Source organism: Vitis riparia, chromosome 4, assembly GCF_004353265.1.
Source record: "Vitis riparia cultivar Riparia Gloire de Montpellier isolate 1030 chromosome 4, EGFV_Vit.rip_1.0, whole genome shotgun sequence".
Lineage (NCBI taxonomy): Eukaryota > Viridiplantae > Streptophyta > Magnoliopsida > Vitales > Vitaceae > Vitis > Vitis riparia.
In genome coordinates this window covers 13,352,072-13,374,816 of record NC_048434.1, presented here as the reverse complement: position 1 = coordinate 13,374,816, position 22,745 = coordinate 13,352,072, and the positions used below count along the sequence as shown (strand labels likewise).

Sequence of the window (22,745 nt, the reverse complement as noted above, 5' to 3'; positions counted from 1 at the left end):
CACTATGGATCCAGACTCCCTCTAAGATGCCTCTAAAAGTGACTCGAAGATCAATATCAAAGATGAGTAACAGTCGAACCACCTTGGAGTACAAGAAAGACCGTGTCTAAAAGGGACTGCCCTATGTGAACTACATGAGAACGCTAAGTGTAGGGTGCCCAACAACATGACCGAAATATGTGTTGTGAACTCAAAGGACTATATCATGTGCAGTGGAAGGGAAAGTTTAGAAAAACATGATGAACAAGTGATAAGCACAAGGTAATAAGGCAAGGAAAATAAGGACAAATGTAAAATCATGAAGGCAAGATGTGCAATGCTAATGAATATGAATGCCAAGAGCTATGACTCTGAATGATAAAGCTAAGAAAAAATGACTCTAAACGCCAAAAATAAGGAAAGATGGTGACTCTAAATGCCTGAATGAGTATGAATAACGGCTCTGAATGATGAAGAGGTGACAATGAATGCCCGATTGTTATAGGATGGTGGCTTTGAATGTCAAACTGAAAAGATAGTGACTTTGACCGCCAAACTAGAGATGCGGCTCTGAACTCTAAACTGAAAACATGGCTTTGAACGTCAAACTAGAAACATGGCTCTGAACGTTAAACTGTAATGAGATAGTGGCTCTAAACGCCAATTTATAAGGAGTTGGTGGCTCTGAACGCCAAACTAAGAAAGGATGGTGACTCCAAATGCCAAATTGAAAAGATATAGTGGCTCTAAATGCTAAACTAAAAAAACTGATAACATTGAATACTAAAGACGAACCTCTGAATGCCCAAACCGAATTGACAACTTTGAACACTAGGAATGTAGCTTTGAATGTCGAAAAGGTGGCGTTGAATGCCCGATTGTGATAGGATGACGGCTCTGAACGCCAAACTGAAAACATGGCTCTGAACGCCGAACTGAGAAAGACGACTCTGAATGTTGTAACTGAGAAGATATGGTGGCTCTGAACGCCGAGCTATAAAGAGATGACGACTCTAAATGCCATAACTAAGAAGGGATGGTGGCTCTAAATGCTAAATTGAAAAAAGATGGTGGCTCTGAATGCCGACACTGAGAAGAGATAGTGGCTCTGAATGCCAAAATGAAAAGGACGACTCTGAATGTCGAATATAGCTCTGAATGCCAAAACTGGAGATGCGGCTTTGAATGCCAAACTGAGAAGGACGACCCTAAACGTCGTAACTGAGAAGAAATAGTGGCTCTGAACGCTAAGCTACAAGGAAATGATGAGGGGGGAAATATGCTCCAGTGTAGCGCGCCACCACAACTCTCAATCTACTGAAAGGGTCTGAAAAAGACTCCATGAGTCTCTAAAGATGCTCCGCTAGCGAGTCGGAATGATCAAATCGACTATAAGTATGACCTCACAATCCATCTGACTAATTCACGAGGCCTGATGATGTGTCACAATAAGTTAGATGCCTCTAACTCAAAATGCTCTATTGGAGGAATCCATCGTCATCTCAAATGAATGATCCACCACTAGGGAGTCTCAAGAGAATAGTTCGTTAGGGTAACTACCACGATCTCAACATAACAATCTACTGAAGAGTCATGGATAGTGGGACAGTCAAACTCTGAATGTCGTGCTCCACTGAAGGCTCATCTTGGCAAAAATCACTAAAATATTGACCAGTAATGCAAATAAATATCCCTCGATTGAGTAATGGAGATTGTGACAAGTCTGTGAGAAAACAATCATCTTCACAGCTAAAGGAGGGAAATATGTCCCAATATAGCAACTAGTGCATCTGGTCTATCCTGATAACTCGAGAATAAATCAATGGGGATGTATAAAAGATCTGACATGTACTCCAATGAAATGATGATATGAGAGTCTATGCGGCTGAGATAACTCCATCCAAGAATCACGAAAACATCAGAAAGTACGAGCCTGACTGAATAACTCAAGAAAGGCTCCATCAGAGAATCATCGTAAAATGAAAATAGATCATCAACTCAACATGTATCTCGTAAATGGGGATGATCATGCAAATCAATGGTGATCTACAAATCTCAACCAAAATGGAAATATGCCCCAGTATGGCATCAGATGTGTGGTAGGTCAGAAAATCAGATGGCACCAAAATATACATCACCAAGTGTGTAATCCTAGCCATCCATGTCCGCAGTTGAATCGGATCAACATATCAAAGATGTGTCTCCTAGAAAGAGAAGCATTATGACATCCAAACGCCGAAAAGTGTGGGTCTAACTGAATGGCTCAAGAGAAGCTCCCCTAGGAGATCATAATAAGATAGCAACTAGGTCATTTTCTCGGCGTGTATCTCATAAATGGGGATAAGCATACAACTCCATGAAGATCTATAAATCTCAACCGAAAGGGAAATATGCCCCAATATGGCATCAGATGTATAGTAGATTGAAAAATCAGACAACATCGGGCCATCCATCATCAGATGTGCAATCCTAGTCATCCATATCCACAACTGAATCGGGTTTGAACGTCAAAGAGGCATCTCCCAGAAGAGGAAGCATGATAATATCTAAATATCAACCAAATCTCAAACACCTGTCCAAGTAGGGGTTGTCAAAGATGACATCTGATCCCATGACCTCAGGGTGGTCTTAAGACACGGGACGTAATGTAGGCTAGGGTGATAAGGTAATAAAAATGAAGGGAAACTAGGCCCAAATATCCAATGATCAAAAACCCATGCCCTCATGTATAAAATGCAACATGTATAGAAAAGCTTGTGAGCCATGGACCTGAAGGTGCCCAATGTGAATTTAATATCAATAATGGGACGATGAAGCAAATCAAACTGATAATGAGATGCGTAAGAATGATGCAGGGGAAATATCAAACCTGGAATAGGTCAGTGTAAGAAAAGAACAAGGAGGTGAAGCGACTGGGATGAATCACAAGCAATGACGAGGATGATAGCGAAACAATGAATATACGAAGAAAAGTGATGATCAACTCAAATCAAATATGGAGTGAAGTCACATCAATAATGAATGTAACAATGGAAGGGACAATGACCCGGAGTCCCTAGGAGAAGGTCACTCATCTCACTCTGAAATAAATATGACAAAGTGAATACAAAGAAAAAGAGGATCTCAGAAAGCTCACATACGAACTCTTAACAATAAACATACTCGATAAAATGACCCTCAGGTATCAATATACACACTCAATGATGGAGAATATTATGCACATACACACATGTGCTTATTTTTCTTTTTTCTTTTTTACATTTTTCATTTTTTTCAGTTTATTTTTTTTTAATTTTTTTTTAATTTTTATTTTTTACATATATACGAATACACATACCCTGAACATAAAAAAATGAACCCCAAAGATGATATCAATAATGGATAAACACACTCTCAAGTGCTAAGGTAACAAAAACTCTCTTTGACGAGATGACTTTCTCAAACTAAGGATCTCTGAATCAATGTCCGTGGGATAGATAATGGAAATGATATGACTATCCTCCATGTAATGAACTGATGAGGATCACCACTCAGGGTGGAGAGAATATGAAGCAAAACAAGTAGTAGATAGAATAAAGAAGAAGAGATGAAAAATGTGACCAATGAGATGTGATGAAATGCAGTAGTGCGATGGTAGGAGAAAATAATGAGATAAAGATCCACCCGTTGGCCCAAGGCTCATGAAACTCCTGAATGAAGCATGCATACACTAAAGGTCCCTTATCATAGTGTAGTAATGTAAGCAGGGCAATAAGAAAGAAAGGTTCTAATGCATATGCGAGGCTCAATGGGCTAGCAACGGTTTGTATGTCAAAAGGGAATAACAAGGTATATGGCTAACCGAAATGATGGCCACCCATCCTACGACCATGGTCTCAAACATAATACTTCTTTAGCTGATCTATAATAGTTGGCTCTGAGAATCGGTTTCCATCTAGATTCATCAACCATGCAACGCCCTTTAGGGTCAGTTCCCTAATGAAACAATGTTCGCTCCAATTGGTTTTGACCTTCCCTTTGGGATCTCTGATCAATCTCCTGATGACCTTCAGAACCAAGTCATCTCTCTGTAGCGGTCTAGACTTGACCTGTTTTTTGAATGCACGAGCCATCTTCCTCTAATAAGCACGAACATGGTCTGTTGCCCTCAATCTCCTCTCATTTAGGAGATTGAGTTGGTCTAATCGAGCTTGGGCCCAATCTACCTCTGAAATCTGCTGCTCCAATGCTACCCTCAACGAACCCATCTCTATCTCAATTGGTAGCATTACCTCCATACCATACACCAAGGAGTAAGGTGTAGCTCCTATAGAGGTGTGAAAAAAAGTCTGATAAGCCCACAATGCAAACGAAAGCTTCTCCAACCAATCCCAAGAAGTCTCAATCATCCTTTGTAAGATCCTCTTAATATTCTTATTCGCAACCTTTATCGTTCTGTTAGTCTACGGCCTATACGCAGACGACCTAAGATGCTGAATACCATATCTCTGTAATAGGGTGTCAACCTCTGATCTGAAATGTATCCCTCTACCAAAATAAGCACATAAGGGACTCCATAGCGACAGATAATGTGTGATCTGATGAAATTAACAACCCCAACTAATGTCAATCTCGCATATAAGGTGGCTTCCACCCACTTGGTGAAGTAATCGATGACGACCAAGATGAACTCATGACCATTGGAAGACTTCGACGAAATCTTCCCAATAATATCTATACCCCATATTGAAAATGGTCATGGCGAAGTCAGTGCATGTAACTTTGAAGAGGGTACATGAATGAGGTCCCCATGAATCTGGCACTCTAGACATCTCTGAACAAACTGACAACAATTTGTCTCCATAGTCAACTAGAAATACCTGATCCTCATGATCTTATGAGCTAACATATGTTCTCCCATATGTGGTCCACAGACTTCCGCATGAACCTCTCTCATCACTCGATTTGTAGAAGCGTGATCTAAACACAATAGTAACATCCCATCATTGATCGTCTGTACAGTGTCTCCCCACATATCACAAATCAAGTGGCCAACTGTCTCAATGCTCTCTTATCCTTGGTTGTGGTGGCCTTAGGATATGTATCAAGTCTCAGAAATTGGTATATGTCATGGTACCAAGGCAAACCATCATCCAACTCTACCTCATCAATCAAGCAACAATAGGCAAGAACTGATCTTGACTCAATCAATAAAGGGCGAACAACGGTATTAGTAGGAATATCAATAATGGAAGCTAGAGTAGCTAAGGCATCAGCAAACTGGTTCTGCGCTCCAGGCAGATGTGTATAACTCAAATTGTCAAATCTCTAAACCAGTAGCTCTAAGTGTGCATGGTTGGGCCTAAGCTTCACATCTCTAGTCTTCCAATGGCCCTAAATCTATCTTAATACCATATTGGAGTCACCAAACACCTCCATTTGTTTGATCTCGAGCTCAAGAGCTGTCTCTAATCCCAAGATACAAGCCTCATATTCAACAATATTGTTCGTGGTAGGGTGTCGATCAGAGAATGCCAAATGAACAGATATAGGAATGTGGTCACCATGAGAGGATATCAATAAGACACCTATCCCATATCCAGAATGGTTGGCCGCACCATCAAAGTACATGCGCCAACCTAACAATCTAGTCATCGTAGCGATATCTTCATCTAGAAAGTCATCATCAATGGCTCTATCATCAGAAACTGGTAGTGAGACTAAGTGATCTGCAACAATGATCCCTCTAATAGACTTCTGAGTGACATAATGAATATCAAACTCAGTCAGGAGTACCAACCATCTCATGAGTCGATCAATCAAAGCAGGTTTGTCAAACAAATATCTCAGATGATCTAAATGAGATATCAAGCGCATTGAATACTCTGTCATGTAATGTCTCAACCTCCGAGTGGTCTAAACCAATACCAAGCAGAAGTGCTCAATCATGACATATCTCATCTCATAATCAAGCATCCTCTTACTCAAATAATAAATAGCTCGCTCATATCCTGAATCATCGAGTTGAGCTAACATGCATCCCAATGCTACATCCGAGACTAACAAGTAAAGGAGAAAATGACGGTTTGGTGTAGAAGGCACCCAGACTAGGGGTGACAACAAGTACTCTCTGATCCTCTCAAATGCGCGCTGGCATTGATCATCCCAAATAGTAGGTTGACTCTTCCTCAAGAGTCGAAAAATGGGCTCACAGATGTCTGTCAATCTAGCAATGAATTTGCTGATGTAATGAAGTCTGCCCCAGAAGCCTCCGATCCCTCTCTCAGTCCTCAGTGCAATCATGTCAGGATGGCTCTAATCTTATCTAGATCTGACTCTATACCTCTCTCAATGACCATGTATCCCAGTAGCTTCCTAGAAGTCACTCTAAAAGTGCACTTCTTGGGATTCAGTCTCAATTTGAATTGTTTGATCCTCTCAAAGAATCTCTCTAAAGCTACTAGGTGATATACTCTATCTCGGGATTTCTATCATGTCATCTACATAAACCTCGACATCTCGGTGCATCATGTCATGAAAGAGGGTGGTCGCCGCTCTCCGATAAGTAGCTCTTGCATTCTTCAACCCGAATGTCCTGACTCTGTAATAGTAAGTACCCCACTCGGTTATGAAGGACATCTTCTCGATGTCCTCTGGAGCCATCAAGATTTGACTATACCCAAAAAAATCTGTCTATAAAGGACAACATCGAATGACTTGTCGTACTACCAACTAGCATGTCAGTGTGTGGGAGAGGAAAATCATCCTTAGGACTGGCCTTGTTGAGACCTCGAAAATCAACACAAACTCTCACTTTGCTATCCTTTTTGGGAACAAGGACGACATTGGCCAACCACTCAGGATACTTGACCACTGATCAAAATCCTACACTGAGCTGCTTCTGAATCTCCTCCTTCACTTGCAAACTCTAACGAGGGTGCAATTGTCTCAATTTCTGCTTAACCGCTCTGGCATGGGGTAGAAGTGGTAAACAATGTTGGACAATAGATGGATCAAGGCCTGGCATGTTCTCATAAGACCATGTGAGAATGTCCAAATATGATATGAGTAACTGGACAAGGCTATTTCTCTCATCTATAGATAAGTCCAATCTAATCCTCAACTCCCTAGGCTAGTCTGTTGCACCAAAATCAACAATCTCAGCGTCTCTTGTGGCAGGTGAAACTCTTTGATCACTGGGACTCAGATTAGAAGCAAAAGAAGAGTCATCATCTGAATTGTGTTGTGCAATCTCATCATCTATATCGAATATCTGTGATGTGGGTGAAGAAGGTGCAGATAAAGTGATATCATAAGAGACAAGCAGATACTTGAAAATACTCAAATCCATAAATGAAGAGTCATGAACATCGTCAGAACAAGAGACAAATCCTAATAAAACATCAAATGAAAGAGGTGGGTCCACAAAGTCGGACACTCCCTTAATTGGGCCAACTGGGCCATCAAACAAATCATCAACAACTATAACATCATCTAGAAACTCTGAAGTTGGAGCGGTCTGGATCTCCTCGACAACCTCGATGGCGGACACCCAAAAGAGATCGAATATTGAAGCAAGCTCAGACTGAACTATCTCATCTATATGGCTCATACTCATCGCGAGCATCTCATCAATGTACTCGTCGTGTGAAACAACTCCATCCACTATGTCTCCGATCTCGGCAAACGTCCCATGGTCATCGATATCATCGAGAAATAGAGCATCATAAGGCTCATACGATCTGAAGATGATGGGGCGGCCAATACAAACACCGAAGTGCCAGGAGCTCCATTACTCAACCGCAACTGATGGACAAGATGTTGAAGCTCAACCTCCTAAGCAGTGTTAAATCCCCCAATGATCCCATCCGAATGCATCTATAGCTCCGATGCCTCACAAAGTAGTTCGCCAAGCTCATGGTGGATGGGCGAACAGGATAGTCAAAGGGGGTGTGAGTCAATCAGGCCCTCACCCTCTCACTGCGCAATCACGCCATATATTAATAATCGACCTTAGTATGGATGAAACCAAGCTCAAAAGGAGTATCATGATCAACTGTGGCAAGGAACTCTCTAGAGTCATGTTGACAACATCCTAGACCTAAGCCAGGTAAGAAAGACATAGACCTCATCATGTCCAAAACCACTGTACTACCATGCTCATCAAATGAAGGCGCCATGTGATCTCTACAGATTTACTCAACCTTTATAGTTTGTATCTTGTCAAAGGTGAAGCCAGTTAGAAATAGGTCATTATCGCCATGACTAATCTCAAATACTGGCTCGGAAGTAGAATAAGAGTCTCTAGTAGACTGTATAGTAATGACTCTGCCCTCATGTATGAAATTCATCTTTTGATGAAGGGAAGATGGTATAACTCTAGCCCTATGGATCTAAGACTGACCCAGTAACAGATTAAAGAATGTGGGAATCCTCAAAACTTGAAATAAAGCAGAAAATGTGATCGGGCCTACCTGTAAGTCCAACATCAACGTACCCAAAACCTTTTTGCGCGTATTGTCATAGGCTTGAACTGTCTGAGAAGATGGCTCAAAGTCTGAAGGTCCGAAGTCAAGAGAGATTGTTGTAGCTAGCGAGCAAACGTTTAGGATAGACCCATTGTCTAGAAAGACAGATGGAACTCAATGCCCAAAACAACAAACAAAAATGTGGAAATGTAGAATATGGTTAGAACCTCTAGGGGGTAGATCATTAGTAGAGAAAACAATGCATGTGACCCTGTCAGCTATCAACATGTGGATCAATCCCTCAGGAGAGGTAGATGTCTCAACTCGTATCTAACTCAATGCCCTGACTAGTGTCTCACAGTGGGATGTAGGTGATGCCAAAAGACTTCAAATATAGATGCGGGCCTGACTGCTTTGGAGCTACCTCAAAATCTCATCATCCTCTCGTCTGGTCTCCTCTCGAGTGGCATCACTCTCTAAAGGTTTAGCAACTGTGGAAGGCTGTTATCGTACCACTCTCCCCCCACGGAACATCCTGAGCAACTGTCTCATCAGGATCTCAAGTCAATATAAATGGAGGCTGAATGGTATAGCACGGGTAAATCTACGACCTAGTTGTGGTCAACTGCAATGGTGGCGTGTCAGGGACCAACCTAAATGGTGTAGGTGCCTGTGAGTCTAAGATCACTCCATCAACCTCATAGCTCTCATCCATTACTATGGGCTCCAACTCATAATCATCCCAACTCAGCATATGAATGCGATCATCAGGCTCAGTGAAATCCATGAAATGTATGCCATCGGCCGGAGAGGGAACCGCATGTGTAGTATGGGTCGGTAATGGGTTAGTGGTTACACTCGGCTGACTCAAGTGAACCACACCCTAATCAATCAAATCCTAGATGGTGTGCCTTAGAGTAGTACAACAGTCGGTCTCATGCTGTGGCCCCTGATGGTAAGCACAATGTAAATCCATCCTGAACTGTGGTGGGACGGGCTGAGGCAATGCCCTTGGAGCTAGAGCTATCAATAACCCAGCCTCTGTGAGCTTCCAAAGAGCTTTGCTCAATGGCATACCCAAATGTGAGACTGTCTCTAGGTCCTCAAAGTAAAAGGAGCAAAGGTGTGCTGAGCTCTAAGTCTGGGATAGGATGTTGTAGGTCTCACGACAAATTATGTTGTGTAGCATGGCTGTACTGGAGTAGGATATGAAGTGGGAGGTCTCTTTGTGCCCTGTGTAGCATAATAAGGCAGTGCTAAAGTGGGAAGCAAGTAGGCCTAATCGTACGGCTAAGGAGGTGCTCGTGGCCTATATCGCCGAGGTGGTGGTGGGTAGTAAAGTCCAGAAGTCCACCCAATTGTCTGATAACGCCTAGGAGGTCTTAACCTTGCTGAACTGATAGCACCAATATCTCCTGATCTCTGTCCTCCTAAAGGCTTATTCCCCTTAGAGTCAGTAGGGGAAGACTCAGACCATAATCCTCTAGTTATGCCATTTTTTATGCCTTATAAAGCATGTACCAAAGATCCAAAATTTGTATGAGGAAATCCCATCAAGTGCCTAGCAAATCGAGGCTGCAAGCTCCTCATGATCATAATAATCTGATCTTTCTATGAAGGATGATCAATAACCTGTGAAATCTTCTCCATCAAGTAAGAGATAAATGAGGTGACTGACTCCTTTGGCCTCTGCCTCAAAGCCTCCAACTCTCCTAGAAACATCAATGATAATGTTAAATGCAAATTGTATGAAAAACTCCTAGACCAAATCATCCTAAGTCTGGCGGCGTGATACATCCAATGAAGCAAACCAACATTATGTCGCACTACTCAAGGACATAGGGAAAAACATAACCATATGGGCCTCATCCAGTCCATGGGCACTCATAACTGTACTGTAAAGCCTCAAATGGATGCGAGGACAGACAATGCCTATGTATCTTTCAATCTCAGGCATCCTAAACTTGGCCGGTAAACTGGCCACAAGCGCTCCATCAAAATCCTCCCAAATAATAGCTTCATTTGAAGCCCTCATCTACCTCAACCTCTACTCAAGTCTATCCATACGTGCATGTGGGTCCTCTGAGGTCGGGGTAGGCATAGTGATAAGAGGTGGGGCAACCTTGGTCTGACTATGCAAAGTAAAAGGTATAGCCTATGGTGCTGATTGACTAGGTGGAGGGGGTGGTGGTACTTGATGTGCTAGTTCGCAAGTATACGAATCGTTCAAGTAATATAATTGTATCTAAGTACGGATATCGAACCGACAAGGACTATGCTACTAATTACTAAATTTTATTATTCCCACTGCTATTTGATCAACTGAATTTTTAAAGTTGCAAAAGAAGGTAACTTATACAGTTAAAGAAAATAAATTCAAACTCTTATGATTTAAACGATCTAGGGCTTTTGATTTCACTACAAACACTTTCATGCAATTGATTACTTAACCTAATTTTTATTAAGCTATATTTGGAGATTTAATTCCCTAAGCCAACCAATATTTTCTCTCGAAATATATCAGATTGCTCCTTAAATTACTAACCCAGCATATCTCTATGTGAATTTAAGTCTAAAGGAGTAATTAAGATCTATGGAATTATTATAGATTTAATTATTAATCTCTTAGAACATGGTAATGTATCTCTACTATTCATTCATTCTAACGTAATCTATTCTATGGATCTAATTTAGATTCTAACTCTCATTATCAACCTAAATCATAAAATCAATCAAAACTTGGGCCCTTAAGAATTGAGAGCATTAAGTGCATAATAAATACACAAATAAATTGATGCAAAAGAGATAATTAAATTAAATTAATCAAAAACATAAATCGTGATTGAGCTACTTCTCAGCCCTAGACAAAGGAAATTAATTCTTGTTAAGATGAAGAACAAACATCCTGAATTATAATCCTAAAGAAAATGGAATATAAACCAAAAAAATAGAAAGAAATTTGCAAATCCCCTTCTTGTTCTTTAAACTCCTTCCTCTTCCAGCTCTTTAAGCTCTCCAAAATAAACCCTACTTTTTATATTTATAGCCCCAGTATCACAAACTGACATCCCACCTAATTCAGATCTAAATAGAATTAGATAATAATGAATAATTTTCAAATTTTAAATATTGGGCTGCAACACTCAATGCCTCTTGCCGCAACACTTTAGTCTCGGGTCCTTAGGATTTATGAAATTCCTTTGGGCACCATTGTAGGCAAGTTCCTCCCGCCGCAATAGTTTTGTCTCGGGTCCCCAACTATGATTTTCCACATGCATGCGCCGTGACGCTTTCCTCTCGGGTAAGTTATGCAAATTGTCACGTAAGAGGCTGTCGTGGCACTTGAGAGCTCCTACCACGACCGTTTTCACATTTTCACAGAACTTCATATTTTTCTTCCAATTTTGCCTCATATTGCTCCCTTTTCGTACTCTTGGCTATTTGAGACCTAAAACAATAAAAATAATGATTGTTGAGATAAAATTACCCTTAAACTAATGAAATATCAAGTTAAATCATATATAATAAGTCACTCTAAATCGACTTATCAAATTCTCCCAAACTTAACATTTTGCTAGTCCTCGAGCAAAAACAAAATAAAATATAACCTAAAACTATCCTAAAAACAATTAAATCACAAACTAAATCAAGACTCAAAACTTCTCAAACTTTCATAATCAAATTCATTCGTCAAGTTTAATTCATAATATTGTCTCAAAAATTACTAATAACACAAAGCCGTCAAGAATCTATCGAACATTACAAAAATTAGAAAGGTCACTAAGACATTCATTCCATTCAAACCTTCAATCTTCTGAAAAATCCAAGTAAGCAACCTTTCAAACAATCAATTCTACTACCTAGATAATTTTATAAAAACAATCATAGACAAAGTCGACCTCTAAAAAGTAATGTATGATATCAAATCTCATAGGCTTGGCTTTCTTGTTAATCTCCACTAATGTAGACTCATCATGTTACCTCGATCAAAAAGTCTTTAATAAGCTTGCAATGTTAGGCTAAGGTGTTGGCTCACAAAGAATGGAAAGAATAAATCCAAAGAATGAAAACACTCACAATTGAACAAAATGTAACAGATTCAAGAGCTTTTAATACTAACATAACTTCATATCATCTTGAAAATTTTCATACTTTTTCTTTCTTTCGTGCTCATAAACATATTTCACCACTAATGCCATTCTCTCTCTCTCTCTCTCTCTCTCTCTCTCTCTCTCTCTCTCTCTCTCTCTCTCTCTCTCTCTCCCCCCCCCCCCCCCCCCCCTCCCTTTTTTTTCTTTAAAACCCCCAAACTTATTTCTCTATTATACTGGGGTTAACAATACACTTTTCCATCCTTTCCTCAATAAAATATTTTTGCTCTCAAACAAAATAAATAACAAACATGTAAATGTTCTCATCAAGGGTAAGGATAAGTGTTTAGGCTTAAAATAGGTAGGAAGATAGGCTTAAAGAAAGAAAAATAAGGCTAACATTATATAAAAGGGCTCAAATAGGTAACTAACGGATAAAATATTCAGGGTAAGGTAAGAAAAGCTCAAACGATCCAAAAATGGCCTAAATCATCTCCTAAGTAACATGAAAATCTATGATTTCGCCTTCAGTAACAATCAATCAAGTTCTAAAATTTGTTGAGATCTCTAATCATCCACAATTGTCTAAATAAAATGTCTCTAAGCATGCAAAACAGGATCGTTATCAAAATCACCATACTAGACCAACATCGAATCTCAAATCCAAATAGAATAAACATCCAAATTATCCTCAAAATCTAAGTAATATCAAATTCCATCTCAACAACCATGCATCATAGCAATCAATATATTATCATTGACTATATGAATCAACTCGAATAACAAAAAAAAATAATGCTCAAAAATCAAGAAGTTTCAAAAACATTTTTAACTGAACTTAGCTAAACCCAAAAGAAATTAATCATCCCCCCCAAACTTAATTACCTTCATTTCCCTCAATGAATAAAAGAAAATAAGGTAAGGAAAAATTAAGGAAAAGAAAACTCCATTTTTGATGATTTTTTGGGACACATCAAAAAATCGCTCATTTCTCATTTAGTAGTGTCTTAAAAGAAAAAGAAGAAGAAAATTCTTGTAACCAAATAAGATTGTTAGCTCATCAGTAATCATGATTTAGTTTATACAAACCAAACTAAAATAAAATAAAACATAAATAAAAACTAAATAAAATAAACAATAGCAAAAAATAAAACATAAAAATTTATTGTAGCTCCTCATCATCATTCTCATCACCACCAACATCTCCGCCATCCTCCATTGGCTGTGAAGAGGCATGCTCCTTTGTTGTGGACAACCCAGAAAAACTGGCATAGTCGGGAACTGAGATATATCCATCATCATTCCAATCGCCAACATCTTCATCATCTCTCCAATAGTATTATTAGAGGAATACTGATAATCAATCAGTTGCTGCTGCTGCTCACCCTAATGAGTAACCTAGCCCTTTAATTTTTCCATACACTCGGCCATAGTAAGGGGTTTTGAAGAAGAAGATTGTCGCCTTACCTGTGAACCCTAAGCAGTCAGCCCCATTCTGTCATTCCCTTTCATTGCTTGCACCTTATTATCAATTATTGTCGACATAAGAGCTAAAGCCTCCTCATTCGGTCCATATTGGACCCCGCTAGCAGCACACATAGCAGTAATCAATGACGGATAAAATAAGGACATGGATGATTGCTTAGCACACTGAATGATATGAGATGATATAAATTTCCCCAAATCCAGAGACTTTCCAGTAACAATAGAATAAAAAAGCACTGCCCGTTCTTTATTAATGTCACTAAAATGTCTCACTGGCATTAACCTCGCCGCCAAGAAATAATACCAAGCTTTACATTCCCTAGTTAACCCAAAACTTGGGAAGATGACCGGTTTATCATCTGACATCCTCCATTGAGTACCCCAAAACTGCAATAGTCCTTAATACCTCTTGATAATCAATTTTTCCACCAAGAAAAGTAGTATAATCATCATTCTTAATATCAGGCAAGTTGAAAAAGACATTAATAGCATGTCCGTTAAAACCTACTTGTTTTCCTCTCACAAATACCTTTTTGTGATGATGTTCAGGCACATTAGCATAAAATTCTCTAACAATCGGGACGATAGCAGCTAGAGGTTGAGCACAAAAATCATCCCATTTTCTCTCCCCAATATTAACAGTAATGCTTGGCCAATTTATTCCAATTACACACAAACCTCTCTCAGCTATCGGGTTTTGGTTTGAAACAGAGTCATAATATCTCTTCTGGGCATTTTCACTAACAAATATGGTTTTATCAAATTTTATCACACCCTTGCCCTTTCTTTTCTTGCTTCCCAATGTATCCATATTCAACACAATCTACAATCCAACAACAAATAACATAAACGAAAATCAAATGTAGAAATCCTTACCAAATTACAGCAAAAAGGTAGAAACAATCACCCCAAATCGCAACCCAACAAGAAGACGGACTGGATCAGTGATTTCACTTCCAAAATTACACCAAATGAAGCTTCAATCTTGCCAAATCTCTAAAACCTGTGAGTAATCCCAAAAGAAAACAAAGAATTTAGAGTTTAAATATGATTAAGATCGAAAGATAGAGAGAAAATGGAGAAAAGATGAGAAAATGAGAAAAACTATTTGTGAAAAATGAAGGAAGATGGTCTTTTAAAGCACCCACTTACTTATTGCGCAGCAGCGCTCAAGTCTTTCCGCCACGGTGCCAAGCTCGAATTTTTACAAGAGAAATTCAATTGGGGGTGACCGTTGTGGCACAAAGCCTTACTTGCCGCGGCGGTTTAGCCTTGAGTCTTCTTATGAGCACTGTTTAAAGAGTCAGTTGTCGCACTCAATGCCTTCCCCTGCCGCGCCTTTCACTAGGTATGTAAAAAAGCCATTTTTCTCCTGAAAATAAAGAAAAAGTAGTTAAAAATAAAAATAAAAATAAATCCTAAACTACCAAAAAATTAACTCTAAAAATTCACTAACTAAATTACTTTGAAACAAAATAAACAAAATTAATAAAAATCTTAACAACTAAAAATAATTCAAAATTCAAAAATAAAAATTGCTGAAAATAAATCGGGTTACCTCCCAAAAAGCGCTAAAATTTAAGTTGTTAGTTAGACTTTCTCCACTTTTCTACTTCGGAATTGAAAGCACAACAAACACCTTTTCGGTGCTAAAATTTCCTCCTAAATAGTGCTTCAATCATTGCCCGTTCACTGTAAAAGTTCCATTTGATGGATGATGAACTTCTATTACTCCTGATGGTAAAACCTTGTTAACTATGAAAGGACCAGACCATTGCGATCTTAATTTACCCGGAAAAAGCTTGAGATGTGAGTTGAAAAGAAGAACTTGTTGACCAACGTCAAAATTGCGCTCCTAAATATGCTTATCATGCCATCTTTTTGCCTTATCCTTATAAATCTTAGCATTCTCATAAGCATTATTACGAAACTCTTCTATCTCATTTAATTGTAACAATCTCTTCTCCCCTACAATTCATAAGTCAAAATTCAAAAGTTTAATAGCCCAAAATGATTTGTACTTTAACTCAACCAGAAAATGACACGATTTACCATAAACCAATTGATATGGAGACATCCCAATAAGTTTCTTGAATGTCGTTCTATAAGCCCATTAAGCGTCATCCAACTTCCTTGACCAATCCCTCCTAGAAGAATTAACTGTTTTCTCCAAAATTCGCTTGAGCTCACGATTAGATACCTCAACTTGACCACTTGTTTGCAGATGATAAGGAGTAGCTATACAATGTGTTACTCCATATTTACCCAATAGTGACTCAAATTGACTGTTACAAAAATGAGATCCCCCATCACTTATGATAGTTCTTGGTGTACCAAATCTTATAAAAATGTTCTTCTTAAGAAATTTAACCACCACCCTAGCATCATTGGTTTGCAGCGCCTTAGCTTCAACCCATTTGGAAACATAATCTACAACAACCAAAATAAAATGATTAGCATAAGAGGATGGAAAAGGACCCATAAAATCAATACCTCATACATCATACAATTCTATTTCTAAAATATTTGTTAGAGGTATCTCATTTTTCATAGATATATTCCCAACCCTTTGACATCTATCACAATTGGCAACAAAATTAAATGAATCTTTAAAAAGAGAATGCCAATAAAATCCTTATTGTAAAAGTTTGGTTGCAGTTTTAGTAGCTCCAAAATGTCCTCCAACTTCATGGGAATGACAATGATGTAGAATACTCTTCATCTCCTCTTCTGGCACACATCTCCTAATTATTTGATCAAGACATTGCTTATATAAGAAAGGATCATCCCATATATAGTACTTGAGATCTGAGAAAAAATTCTTCATCCTTTGATAAGTAAGCTCGGGAGGCAAAATCTTCTTAGCCGAATAGTTAACAATGTCTGCATACCATAGCGCTTCTTCAACTACAAAAAGTTGCTCATCATGAAATCTTTCATTAATATCATCATCAACTCCTTCATTAGGCTCCACATGATTCATCCGAGAAAGATGATCTGCAACTAAATTCTCAGTTCCTTTCTTGTCTTTGATTTCCAAGTCAAATTCTTGTAGCAGCAAGATCCAACGAAGTAGCCTTGGCTTTGCATCTTTCTTAGCAAACAAATACCTCAAAGATGAATGGTCGGTATAGATAATCACCTTAGAACCTATCAAATAAGATCGAAATTTTTCAAAAGCATAAACAATTGCTAAAAGATATTTTTTAGTAGTTGCATAATTTACTTAAGCCTCTGTTAAAACCTTGCTAGCATAATAAATCACGTGAAAAATTTTACCTTTCCACTGCCCTAAAACAACACCTATAGCAAAGTCACTAGCATCACACATCAATGTAAAAGGCAATTCCCAATCAGGTGCAACAATAACAAGAGAAGATATTAGTTTAGACTTAAGAGTTTCAAAAGAATTTAAACATTCTTTAGAAAAATAAAAAATTGCCTCCTTAGCCAATAAATCACAAAGAGGTTTAGAAATTTTTGAAAAGTCCTTAATGAATCTTCTATAAAATCATGCATGACCAAGAAAACTTCTAACTCCCTTAACATTTGTAGGTGGTGGCAGCTTCTCAATCACATCTATCTTGGCATGATCCACCTCAATTCCTTTTACAGAAATTCAATGTCCCAATACAATACCTTCTCTTACCATAAAATGACATTTTTCCCAATTTAAAACCAAGTTTGTGTCAACACATCGCTGCAAAACCAAAGAAAGATTAGAAAGGCAATCATCAAAAGAAGAACCACAAACAAAAAAATCATCCATAAACACTTCAATGCATTTTTCAATCATATCGGAGAAAATGGACATCATGCAATGTTGAAAAGTGGTTGGAGCATTGCATAAACTGAATGGCATTCGTCAATAAGCAAAAGTGCCATATGTGCATGTAAAAATGGTCTTCTCTTGATCTTTCGGTGCTATGGGGATTTGATTGTATCCCGAATATCCCTCTAGAAAACAATAATAATCATGACCAGAAAGTCTCTCCACTATTTGGTCAATGAAGGGTAAATGAAAGTGATAATTTCTTGTGGCATCATTAAGCTTCTGGTAATCAATACAAACTCTCCAACCGGTTATCGTTCTTGTGGGGATAAGTTTGTTATTATAATTTTTCACTACAGTTATACGTCCCTTTTTAGGAACTACTTGAACTGGACATACCCATGTACTATCCGAGATTGGATAAATTATACGTGCATCCAAAAGCTTCACAACCTTTTTCTTAACCACTTCTTGCATAGATGGATTTAATCTTCGTTGTGGTTGAACTGTTGGCTTGTAGCTTTCTTCAAATAGGATCTTATGCATGTGAATCGATGGGTTTATTCCCTTGATGTCATCAATAGTTCATCCAATAGCTTTCCTATGCTCCCTCAAATCTCTTAATAGTTTTTCCTCCTCCAAATCATTCAAAGAAGGGTTATTAATAACAATATAAAACTAGAATCTTCTAAGAAAGCATACCTGAGATGAGATGGCAACAATTTAAGTTCAAGTTTAGGAGGCTCCTTCTTTAATGTATGATTGTTAACATGAATGGCCTCTAATTCCTCAAAATTTCATTTTCTTGGAAACTCATAAGTTGGCAATGCATCAAGATTATTAACACATTCTATTATATCATCATCATCACAAAGAGTTCCTAAATTTCTACCATTCATTATACAATTCTCTAAAGGTGAAGTGGGAAAAGTTTCATGAAATGTTTCAGCTACCACCCTATCCAAAACACTGATTGCAAAGCATGCATCAACATCAGATGGAAATTTCATAGCCGAAAAAACATTAAACATAACTTGTTCATCTTGAACCCTTAAAATCAACTTACCTTGATGAACTCTATAAGAGTTCTACCTCTAGCAAGAAAAGGTCTTCCTAATATAAGTGGAACTTCCCGGTCTTCTTCCATATCTAATACAATAAAATCGACCGAAAATATAAACTTATCCACTTTTACCAAAACATCCTCAATAATGCCTCTTGGATGTTTGATAGATCTATGCAAAGATAACCGTAGTAGGCTTCACTTCCCCTTGTTCAAGTTTCCTGAAAATAGAAAGAGGCATTAAATTAACACTTGCACCAAGATCACATAAAACTTTATCAAAATCGAAATCACCAATAGTGCAAAGTATAGTGAAACTCCCTGGATCTTTTAGCCTAGGAGGAAGCTTCCTTTGAAGAATGGCACTGCACTCTTCAGTGAGCATCACCTTCTCATTGTCCACTAATTTCCTCTTATTCAATAACACCTCTTTTAAGAATTTAGCATATTTCGGCATTTGCTCCAGCATATCTACAAAATGAAGATTGATATGTAAGCTCTTAAAAATATCAATAAATTTAGAAAATTTCTTATCTAAATTTTGTTTTTTTTAGCCTTTGAGGAAAAGAGACAACATTAGATGATGGTTTTGGAATAGATGGTTGTATAAGAGTGGAAGCATCTTGTTCCTTGGGAACCAAAGTATCCTCGTTATTTACTTGCTACTCGGCCTCCTTTGATTATTCTAACTCCTTCCCACTTCTAAGAGTTATGGCCTTTACATGCTCCTTAGGATTTCTCTCAATGATACTAGGAAGTGCTCCTTGAGTTCTCTCTGTCAATAACTTAGAAATCTCCCCCACTTTATGCTCAAGGTTGCGAATACTTGCACCTTGGTTCCTAAAATTTGCTTTAGTATCATCAATAAAATCATTAGTCTTTTGCATAAATTGGGTGAAAACTTCTTCCAAGTTTGGCTTATTCTCTTGAGATTGGAAACCAGAGGGTGGTTTTTGCACATGAGCGTTGTTACTCCATGAGAAGTCCGGATGATTCCTCCACCCTTGGTTGAAATAGTTGGAGTTGGGATAGTATTGACGTTGATTATTGGCCACATAGTTCACTTGTTCAGATGAGTTTGCTTCGTATGGGCCTCCAACTTGACACTCCAACCTAGGATGATTACTTGCACAATTTTCACAAACTAAATTAGAAACGGCAGCAACATTCAGTTTCTTAAAATTATTATTTAAAATTGCAACTTGAGCAGCCAAATTATTAAAAACATCGATATCATGAACCCTGTCTGTCATCTTTTGTGCATTTCTATCCATAGACTTCAAGAAATTGTTGCTAGCCATCACTTTTATAAGTCGGTATCCCTCATTCGGTGTATTATTAATAAAAGCTCATCCGCTTGCTGCATCCACCATGGTTTGAGTATTAGGGTGCAAACTATTATAGAACGTTTGCACTTGCATCCACATTAGTAAGCCATGGTGTGGACACTTTCTTAAAAGATCTTTGAACCTCTCCTAAGCTTCATAAAGAGACTCTTGATCTTGCTATAAAAAGTTAGTTATATCATTCCTCATCTTTGCAGATTTTGCTGGTGGGAAGTATTTAGCAAGAAAAACGTTAACCAGTTCATCCCATGTAGTGATTGTCCCCAGAGGTAATGAAATTAACCATGCCTTACCCTTGTTATTTAGAAAGAATGGAAACAATCGAGTCTTATTGCATCATCGGTCACACCATTATGCTTGAAGGTATCGCAAATTTCTAAGAAATTTGCAATATGTTGATTAGGATCATCATTGGCCAATCCTCTAAATTGAACCGAAGATTGAATCATTTGAATAATTTCCTGTTTGACCTCAAAATTGTTAGCTTGGATGGGCAGCCTTCAAATGCTTGAGACACCCACATTAGGAACAAAATAATCCTTGAGTGCCCTGTTTGGGACTCCATTATCATCATGATTCTCATCCCCTATTGCAAGAACCTCTTGAATTACTTGTTGCTTGTGTTTCCGATTTAGCTTTCACAGTGTTTTGTTGATATCAAGGTCGATTGGTACTAAGTCCAAACCCCTTATACATCTCATACACTAAGAAAAGCTAAAAAGGGAAAAACAATTGAGTAAGAATAAAAGAAAATAAATCAAATATCAAAGAAATAATTGGTATTAATATTAGTAACAAAAAGTCCCCGACAACGACGCCAAAAACTTGATGTGCTAGTTCGCAAGTATATGAATCGTTCAAGTAATATAATTGTACCTAAGTATGGATATTGAACCCACAAGGACTATGCTACTAATTACTAAATTTTATTATTCCCACTGCTATTTGATCAACTGAATTTTTAAAGTTGCAAAAGAAGGTAACTTAAATAGTTAAAGAAAATAAATTCAAACTCTTATGATTTAAACGATCTAGGGCTTTTGGTTTTACTACAAACACTTTCATGCAATTGATTACTTAACCTAATTTCTGTTATGCTTTATATGGAGATTTAATTCCCTAAGCCAACCAATATTTTCTCTCAAAATATATCAGATTGCTCCTTAAATTACTAACCCAACATATCTCCATGTGAATTTAAGTCTAAAGGAGTAATTAAGATCTATGGAATTCTTATAGATTTAACTATTAATCTCTTAGAACATGGTAATGTATCTCTACTATTCATTCATTCTAATGTAATCTATTCTATAGATCTAATTTAGATTCTAACTCTCGTTATCAACCTAAATCATAAAATCAATCAAAACTTGGGTCCTTAAGAATTGAGAGCATTAAGTGTAGAATAGATACACAAATAAATTGATGCAAAACATATAATTAAATTAAACTAATCAAAAACATAAATTGTGACTGATCTATACATCTCAGCCCCAGACAAAGGAAATTAGTTCATGTTAAGATGAAAAGCAAAGATCCTGAATTACAATCCTAAAGAAAAAAGAAGAATAAACTAGAAAAATGGAAGGAAATTTGAAAATCCCCTTCTTGTTCTCTAAGCTTCTTCCTCTCCTAGCTCTCTAAGCTCTCCAAAATAAACCTTACTTTTGTCTATTTATAGCCCTAGTATCGCAAACTGACGTCTCACCTAATTCGAATCTGAACAGAATGAGATAAGAACGAATAATTTTCAATTTTTAAATATCGGGTCGTGATGCTCAATGCCTCCAGCCGCAACGATTTAGTCTCTGGTCCTAAGGATTTCTAAAATTCCTTTGGGTGCCATGACGGACAAGTTCCTCTTGCCGTAGCGGTTTTGTCTCGGGTCCCCAACTATGATTTTCCACATGCGTGTGTCGCAACGCTTAAGTCTTTCTCGCCACGGTGCTTTCCTCTTGGGTAAGTTAAGCAAATTGTCACGCAAGAGGCCGCCACGGCACTTGAGAGCTCCCGCCATAGCGGTTCTCACATTTTTGCCAAACTTCATATTTTTCTTCCAATTTTGCCTCGTATTGCACCCTTTTCGTGCTCTTGGCTATTTGAGACCTAAAATAATAAAAATAATGATTGTTGAGATAAAATTACTCTTAAACTAATGAAATATCAAGCTAAATCATAGATAATAAGTCGCTCTAAATCGACTTATCTGTACTATAGGGTCATACTATAAGTCATCCTGATGCGAGACCTGCTGGGCCTGTTACCCATCTATCCTTTGGTAGAGGCCAACTATAGTCTCCTGAATTGAAGCCATGGCTGAAGCAAACTGATCGACGGTAACCACCTACGAATCCATATCCCTCTGATCTAATCTCAGGTCTGACTGGTCTGATGCTCTGATCAATCTACCCCTAACTCTGATCTAAGAAGATGAACCTAGATAGAATGTGTCAATACTCCTACAATAGTGGAAATACTAGATAAGATACTATGTAAGGGAAACTCCACAAGGAATGTCTATCAAATATGTCGAAAGGTAACCCGGAAGTAATCAAACTGATA

General features: G+C 38.0%; 1 non-coding gene across 1 annotated transcript; it reads left to right on the top strand.

The window, feature by feature from the left end:
* The first annotated feature begins 20,268 nt into the window (after positions 1-20,268).
* LOC117913712 lies at positions 20,269-20,375 on the top strand. Its single transcript, XR_004651147.1, has one exon. It is a non-coding gene; the product is annotated as a small nucleolar RNA R71 (small nucleolar RNA).
* The last annotated feature ends 2,370 nt before the right edge of the window (positions 20,376-22,745 follow it).